This window comes from Balearica regulorum, chromosome 1, assembly GCF_011004875.1.
Source record: "Balearica regulorum gibbericeps isolate bBalReg1 chromosome 1, bBalReg1.pri, whole genome shotgun sequence".
NCBI classification, from domain to species: domain Eukaryota; kingdom Metazoa; phylum Chordata; class Aves; order Gruiformes; family Gruidae; genus Balearica; species Balearica regulorum.
Window position 1 is genome coordinate 96712741 of NC_046184.1, and position 8512 is coordinate 96721252.

Consider the following 8512-nt stretch of genomic DNA (forward strand, 5'->3'; position numbering starts at 1 on the left):
GGGTGAGCCTGGTCTCATTTCTCACATGCAGCTTGTTCTCATTTTGGCCATGCTGGTAGCGGTGACAGGGTCTGAATCCACTCTAATTCATGCTGTGGATGGTTTGTGACAATAAGGGCGTTTTGTTTCAGAGGCAAAAAAAAGACCAACTCCAAGTTGGTCCAAGTTCTGTGTAGTTCATGATGAGAAGCCTGTGAAGGTGAAATGGCAGTGATGCCCCAAAGCAGTGGGGCTTGGGTGGTTGAGGCAGTCACGCCAGGCTGAGCCTCTGGGCATTAGCGCTCAAATCTTAGCTACACCAAACCAAGCTGTGGCTGTTGTGAATCTGCTCTTAAAATCATCTTACTCTGCTCCAGAATAGGATTAGGTTTTTGTTTTCTCCTCATCCATAGTTCCTAGGATAGCCTCCCACAGTGACTAACTAGCCTTTCAGATGTTAGAGATGTTAGTGAAGCTCTTTTTCCTGAGGGACTGCCTCTTGGCCTGCTTCTACCCCTACATAGAAAAAAAAAATCGCTAGATTTTCACTTCCTAAAAATCTTCTATACATGAGAACACATTCTTTAGTCAGTCTTGTGTTTTCTTACCCGTGTGCAATCACTTCCTTCAGTCTTTCCCAGAAGTCACATTTTCTTGCAATTGTTCTCTTTGTTTTTCTCTGACACCACTCTGGCTAGTACTTCTATAAAATGTGATGCCTCTAAGTGAAGAAATGTTTTGATTAGAAGAGCAAGATAGTTGGCTACTCTTCCTTATGCAGAACAGCTGTTACAGAAGCAAGACCTGCAACGTTTTTTGCAGCAACACCAAGACCTGGGTGACAATAACGCTAATTTGTTTCCTGCCATATTGCTGCCTTTACCCATTTTCAGTTTTTCCTTCTGTTAGTTTAAAACTTAGTGGAGCCTTTTCATAGTGACATTTCACGTTATCGAGCACATTTGGAGCTCTGGTTCTATCATCTCTCCTGGCTGCAGCTCTAACACAGCAAAACTCTTGCTAGCGCCTCTTGTAAGAATAGGAAATCTGAGGAAGGGCTGGGTTGCTTGACAACATCAAGAGTTAAGGGTTCAGTGAATAATTAGGGAGGGTGTGGGACATCAAGGTTAAATTGAAAGTTGTGGTCAAAAGTGGCTAAAAGCAAAAGCAGTGTGCGTGACAGCTGGTGTGAATAAGCAGGAGGATGAATGGTCCTTTGCTGTTTGACCAGATAGCAAAAAACACAATATAAGAAAACAGAAAGAAAGCTGAATTCTAGCTAAGTCTCCTGAAAATTTGAGTTCTTATTGAGCTTTGTCTCTAGGCAGTCAAAATACTGTGTTTTACTGTACAAACGGAACCAATATAGGTTTTTGCAAGAAGTACCATTATAGTAACAAATTACATTTGATTTTGCAAAATTCACAACTGTAGCATGGTATCTACATCAGTCTGTACTTTTGTAATGTATTGTGCCTAGGTACAAAGGTTTGGGGTTTTTATATTTGTTTTTTAGCAAGATTTACTTTAGACCAAAAGAAAAATCATTATGATGTAAATTCAAGAAGAAAATTTTAGTGTGTCTATTACTTACGGATTGCTGCTAGAGCTGTCTGTGCAGTGCCAGAATAATTCCCCAAGGCTCCAGAATTCTACTGTTAGCTTTCTAATAAAATGTAAACGTAGGAAGAAAAGCCTGACTTATAACCCTCTTATTTGAGGGTTGAAAATGATCCTTCGAAATGCAAACTTCTCTGTGCTAAAATTGGAATTAAAAAGTCATAGAACCACACAATTAAAAAAGGCTACATATCTATAAAATACATGCGTATAAGTAGTGGGTTTTGGTCTTCAAATTGTCTAGAATTTTGCCTAAAAATTTACTTGCAAGGTAGAGTCACAAATTAACACTTTCCTTCTCACTGGCAACCCTGTTGTCAGGGTTCTCAGTGATTCATATTCAATTACTCCCTGAGCATATAATATTCCCAATTTTTGTATTTAAAAAAAAAAAAGAAAGAAAAATCAGAGGAACTGAGAGATGAAAAAAAAAATTCCATTGACATAGGAGTTTTCATTGTCTTTAAACGGAAGAAACTGATGGCATAAAGTGGCCCCTCAGAGAGACCTTGGTGCCTCCTGAAAGACTTTGGCCAGCCAAAAGTCGTCTGGGAACAGATCCTCGAGGGATGTGGAATCCCACTGGCACTGGAGCACTTCAGCTGCTGCGCAAATGCAGAGGAAAAATTCCGCCTGACTGGAAACACATTCCAGGTGCTAGATGCCACCAAAATTCCTCTGTAGACTTCAGTGAAACACCAGTTCCACCAAGAAAATTATTTACATGAAGTTCATTCAACCCATCCTAAACAGCACAGCTCTTTGTAAGAAGTACGCTTAGACATTCTTGTAACAAATCTACACTGGTACAATAACATGGTCTTCAAGACCTAGAAAGCACATTCTTCAGCTTTGTTTTCACAAAAGCAGCTCCCTCCAGTTTGACAGATTCATGTTAACTGTTATGCACCCTGAAAATTCAGCTCCTAAGACATCACTGGTCTCAAATATCAGATAAAACAATGAAATGCAGTAAGAAGTCAGTTCACATCACAACGTCCCCAAAGCCTTCCTGTTAAGAAATGGGCAAATAAGCTGTGGGAGATGACAAAACCCACTTACACTTAATCGCATTTCTATACTTCTGCATACTACATCCAATATAACTTCACCATAAAACTCTCTTTTGTAGCTTTTGTCTTACTATTTGACAACAAGACTCTGACTAGGGTGTTCATCTGTCCTTCACATCTAGTGCAATATCAACAGTGACATCTTTTTTACCTTCTCATTTACTCTTACTAATAGATATTTTTACCCTTACTAATATTTTCCTAGTCACTAAGTTGCCACTGTCCTGTCCAGAGCGCTGTGTACCTGGCAACTACGGCTTGCCACTTTGGAAGTGCCTTGTCATAGTGCTGCTGGTGTCTCATCATTGCATAATCTTGAAAACAACACTTTTTCCTGTAGTAGTTAGGCACTGCATATTGTAAAGCAAAACAAACAGGATGACAACAAGCAAACTTCAGAGGGCTTTTGCATAATTTTCTGAACCACTTTGATGCCAGCATTTAATTATTATCCTTCAACTACCAAACTTCCTTCACATATTCCTATTCCTTTACTGATTGTCTGGGCACCACTATGGAGAGGTGATCAGAGAACCAGGCTCTCCAAGTACGTGATGCAGTGCATGCCCAGGACAAAATGATGGTCTGAACTCTCAAGAGTTTACAAGACAAACTGACATGGAGCCTGGGCTTGAATCCATGTCTTCAAGCAAAGCAGGCAGACTTGAATCCCCATACGGAGGCTTACACTTGAGAGTATCAACTAGGCTAAAACTCAAATGGGAGCTCTAAATCTTAGACATAGAAATAATGAAGTCAAAAGAATAGGCTAGGAGAACGGTTTAAAGCAGAATGTGTGGAACATATCAAAGGCAAAGAAAGCATTAAAACTGCTCACTTGATTTGAACCAAAGTCATTTTTATATCCCACCTCCAACAATGGCCACTAGCAGATAGGAAAAAAAAAAAAGAAAGTGTAGCAAGTACACTTCTTTGTACAAAAGTAAATACACTTTTTGTACAAGAGAGGATAAAAACCATGGAAGGACAGCTAGGATGATCCGTGAAGATGAGCAGGAAAGGACATGCCCTGGGGTTGGTAGACAGAATCTGCAAAGTTCAGATGAAGACTAAATATAAGAGCCCAGAGATGCCCCACTGAAGGCAGCATTCAGCTTTGTGTCCCTTTTGTTGTGCTCCATGCTGGAGAACATAAGGGGAGGAATGGTTGTAAGGAAGGCTGGTTTGATAGCCAGAGATTCCAGAGAATGCATCAATTAACTTAGAAGGATTTAATCTGTGAGAGTCTGCCAGCGAGTTGTTAACAACTTGTGGATGCATTTGTGACTGCAGCAAAAAGAAGCAGGAGAAAAATCTCAGTCAGAATCCGTTGGGATTCCTCAAAGAAAAGCCAGATAGAGGCAAAGGGAATCCCTTGAGAAGAGCGCAAATCACAACAGAGCAAATCACAGGATAGAAGGAACAGATTGACAAAAGGGGCACAGAAGGAACAGGATGCAATTGGAAGCATAAGTGAGATCCTGGGAGAAGTCCTGAAGGTAGGGGACACTACAACCATGGAAAGAGAGACACGTGGCTCAAAGACAGCTACAGCCATGTAACAGGTCAGTGGATAAGGTAAGCCACAGGTGAAGGGAAAGGTGGAGGCAAGCCACTAGAGGAGGAAAAGGAGGGGAACTAGGAAAAAAGTATGTGTGAGTGAGACAAAATCCAATTTTCCTTAAAACCAATCAAAGGCTGAAGAGAATAAGATAAAGGGGGAAAATATCTAAAGACCATTTAACCTTATTTTGTTTAAAGACTTATGAGTAGACACTGATCATTCAACAAGTGATTCATTAGAGCAGTATGAAGTGTTAGAACTATGACTTTCATGTGAACATAACCCATGAGCTGCACTGCAATATGGTTTTCCTGCACTGTTTCAACTTCTCTGATCAAATTCTCTTGGCTAGTTTTGATCTTTTCCAGCACAGCTGTATTTGAGCAGGGGAACTTTTCTCTTTTTCAAGGACAGTTTCTAGGTGTGACCTGAGCAGAGGCTATGTGAGGGTTCCCACCTGTTTTGTGGATTTCAGAGCCTAAGAGCATCATATTGGCAGCTTACTGTTCACCTGCGAAGGCAGCTCCCTGTCTCACTGAGAAACATTCTAACCCCTAACTGGTCTTCTACTAGTTTTCATTATTTTGCAAAGAATTAGACTGTGATTTCAGAAACTAGATTATAGTTTAGCTCTTCAGCCAAAATTAGCTCTTTTAGATCCTCAGGCTAGTTAGGGAGCTGTGTTGGTTTTTCGTGGCAAGGTTTTGGTAGCAGGGGGGCTACAGGGGTGGCTTCTGTGAGAAGCTGCTAGAAGCTTCCCCTGTGTCTGACACGGCCAATGCCAGCCAGCTCCAAGACGGACCCGCTGCTGGCCAAGGCCAAGCCAATCAGCACCTCTGTGATAACATATTTAAGAAGAAAAAAAACAGTTAGAGAGAGCTTTTGCAGCCAGAGAGAGGAGTGAGAAGATGTAAGAAACTCTGCAGACACCAAGGTCAGTGCAGAAGGAGGGGCAGGAGGTGCTCCAGGCACCAGAGCAGAGATCCCCCTGCAGCCCGTGGTGAAGACCATGGTGAAGCAGGCTGTCCCCCTGCAGCCCATGGAGGGAGGATGAGGGGGTGTAGGGATTCCACCTGCAGCCCGTGGAGGACCCCATGCTGGAGCAGGTGGAGGCACCTGAAGGAGGCTGTGACCCCGTGGGAAGCCCACGCTGGAGCAAGCTCCTGGCAGGACCTGTGGCCCCGTGGAGAGAGGAGCCCACACCAGAGCAGGTTTGCTGACAGGACTTGTGACCCCGTGGGGGACCCACGCTGGAGCAGTTTTCTCCTGAAGGTCTGCACCCCGTGGAGGAGACTCACGTTGGAGAAGTTCGTGAAGGACTGTCTCCCGTGAGAGGGACCCCACGCTGGAGCAGGGGAACAATGAGAGGAGTCCTCCCCCTGAGGATGAAGAAGCGGCAGAAACACCGTGTGATGAACTGACCGTAACCCCCACTCCCCGTCCCCCTGTGCCACTGAGGGGGGCGGAGGTTGAAGCTGGGAGTGAAGTTGAGCCTGGGAAGATGGGAGGGGTGGGGGGAGGTGTTTTAAGATTTGGTTTTATTTCTCATTCCTCTACTCTGTTTTGCTTAGTAATAAATTAGATGAATTCCCTCTCTAAGTTCGGTCTGTTTTGCTCGTGATGATAATTAGAGAATGATCTCTCCCTGTCCTTATCTCGACCCGTAAGTTTTTTTTTTCATTGTACCTTTTCTCCCCTGTCTAGTGAAGGAGGGGAGTGATAGAGCGGCTCTGGTGGGCACCTGGCCCTCAGCCAGGGTCAACCCACCACACGAGCCTCTGTTCTTTTTGACACAAATTAGTAGAGGCCAACATTTATCAAGGGCTTTACGTTTTTACAGCATGCTTGGATTAGAACTGCTGAGCCAGACAGGAACACATTTTCTGTCGCTTGATTAAGTGGGGAGGAGGAAGGGACTTGAACTATGGCAGCACAGCTATTACTCACTGACTCTCGCTGATGGAGTTCCCAGTTCTGGTTCATTTTGACTCCCTTTGGCAGATAAAGCTTCCCGCTGCTACTGTTGCTACTATCAAATTCATATTCAAACCCAAATGCTCCATCTCACAGCGTGAAAGCTGTGTGAAATGATTCTCTGACTTGCTGTCTCTGAAAATAACTCCACTGCACTGGTTAAATTAATCATAAAGAAGGAAGTAGGAATGAAAATTAGCGGCATGAACACTTCCATTTTTCTTTGGAAATCTGGGAGTTTATCAACAAAGCTCACTTAAGTCCTGTAGAGGAGAGAAGGATAAGAATATGTGATCACATAAAGACTGTTGTAATCTATGTATACAGATGTGGTCCATTAAAAAGCAGCAAAATAAACCTTGCTGTACAGTTCTCCCAGCGTCTCAGCTCTTAGCTCTGCAACCTGACATGCTGGTACTAAAAGCGTGGCAAGCGCTCACTGTTTTGTTGAGTCTGTCCTACTTGCAGCTCACTGCCTCCTTTCTGTGATCTAGAGAAGACACATGTTTGGAAATGAATTCACACGGACCTTATTTCTCACCTGCCAAGAAAAAGCTTGTTATAGGACAGCACTTAAAATACACACACAAAAAAAATCTCCAAACGCTGTCACCATTAATTAGGACAAAGAGAAAGAAAATGCAATGCAGAAACTCTTTGGTTACAAACTGCAAGGACCCCGAGCGCAGCGCCCCATGGGGGCAGCTGGCATGGCTGCGGGGGGCCCTGGGTGCCCCCAGGGGGGTGCGACCTCAACCCAGGAGCTGCTTTCAGTCAAGGCCCTGCAGGAAACCCTGGTCCCAGCAGGATCTGCCTGATCCCAGCTGTGGATCCCAGCCCATCCCTGTCCCCACAGAGAAAGCCCTGGACATGACTGTAAAACCATACAAGTGGAACATCTGGATTTACAGCAAAAAACCAGGTTTTACCCACAGGCTTCCTTGCAAATTTGAAGGTTATTTATCTCAAACTAAAAAGCTACTTTTAACAGAGCTATCAGCAAACTAGTAGATCTGGTTTCAGCACCCTCCGAGAGAGCCCGATTAGACCCCTCTGCTCCACAGCCCTCGCTCTTTACTACATGCTGGCCATTTTGTATTAGCTTGGAGTTATTTTCTGACTGCTGAAAAATATGGAAGGTCTGTCATGCTGATTTGTCACGTTGAAGTGATTTAACAACTTGTCCTGTCAAACTGAAAGGACCTCTGTAGGTTTCCTCAACAACTAACTTAAAATAGCATCTCACTTGGCTTGTTACAAATACGCAATGGTTATGTTTAATATTGGGCAAGCAGCAGGTAGACTTTGGCTTTAGAAAGGTGCTGAACTGTTATACTTTAGACCCCCAAAACATGCGAGAAATTCCTCTCATTGTAGGAAAGAAAACAGATTTCTGGGTTATGTTACAGAATTTGTCCAGTTCTAAACTATGACTAAATTATGTATATAAACTAAGAAGGAACCAACAAAGTAACTGGTATAAACCAACAAAACAAAGAGATCCTCTGCCTGTATTACTCTATTATAATTAAGCATTACACATCTATCTATGTAGCTATCTAAAGAAAGGCAGAAGGGGGTTTTCTGCCATTCTATGACAGGTCCTATGAAGGAGTGTGAGGAAATGGGATCTGTAATCTAGACTGAGCTCAAGAGACTTCCTCAGGGTTCCCTTGCGTAAATACTTTTGATTGGGACATGCTGTTGTTTTCTTTCCCCTTTTTACATTTCACTCAGCTGAGTCAGAATAAAAAAGGAAGGCTCTTTTTCCTCATCATGGGAAAGAGTCAGGCTGATGGGTGCACGGCACTATGTGTCCCATGGGGACTTACCGCCCTAAATACACTGCATCCCTTTCGCTTTGACTTTACTTCCTGGATTGAGGCCTGCAGCAGGATCCTGAGGCCAGCCCACAAGTTTTAATGATGTGCCCCATTTTCACGGACCCATACCACTCCTGTATAAGGTGAAAAAAAATTTAAATAATTTCTTATGTGTTAAAGAACAGAAACAGAAGGCAGAGTTGTGCACATCCACCTCAGCATGGGTCTACCCCACTTTCTTCAGAGCCATCACTGTGAGGGTGCAGGAGCCGCAGGGCTGCCCCATGGGCTACACACCAACTGCATGAGCAAAAAGCAGTGGCGTGTCCTTTCTCAAGGACTTCCCTTGGCTCCAAAATCCTAGATGCTCCCAACACAGACACTATCAGCTGTCTCAGGAAGGGTTGAGACTTAGCGTAGTGATCACCTGGCAGACCCTGGATGCAGATATGCACAATTGCTCTTCCTGCCGAAGGGTA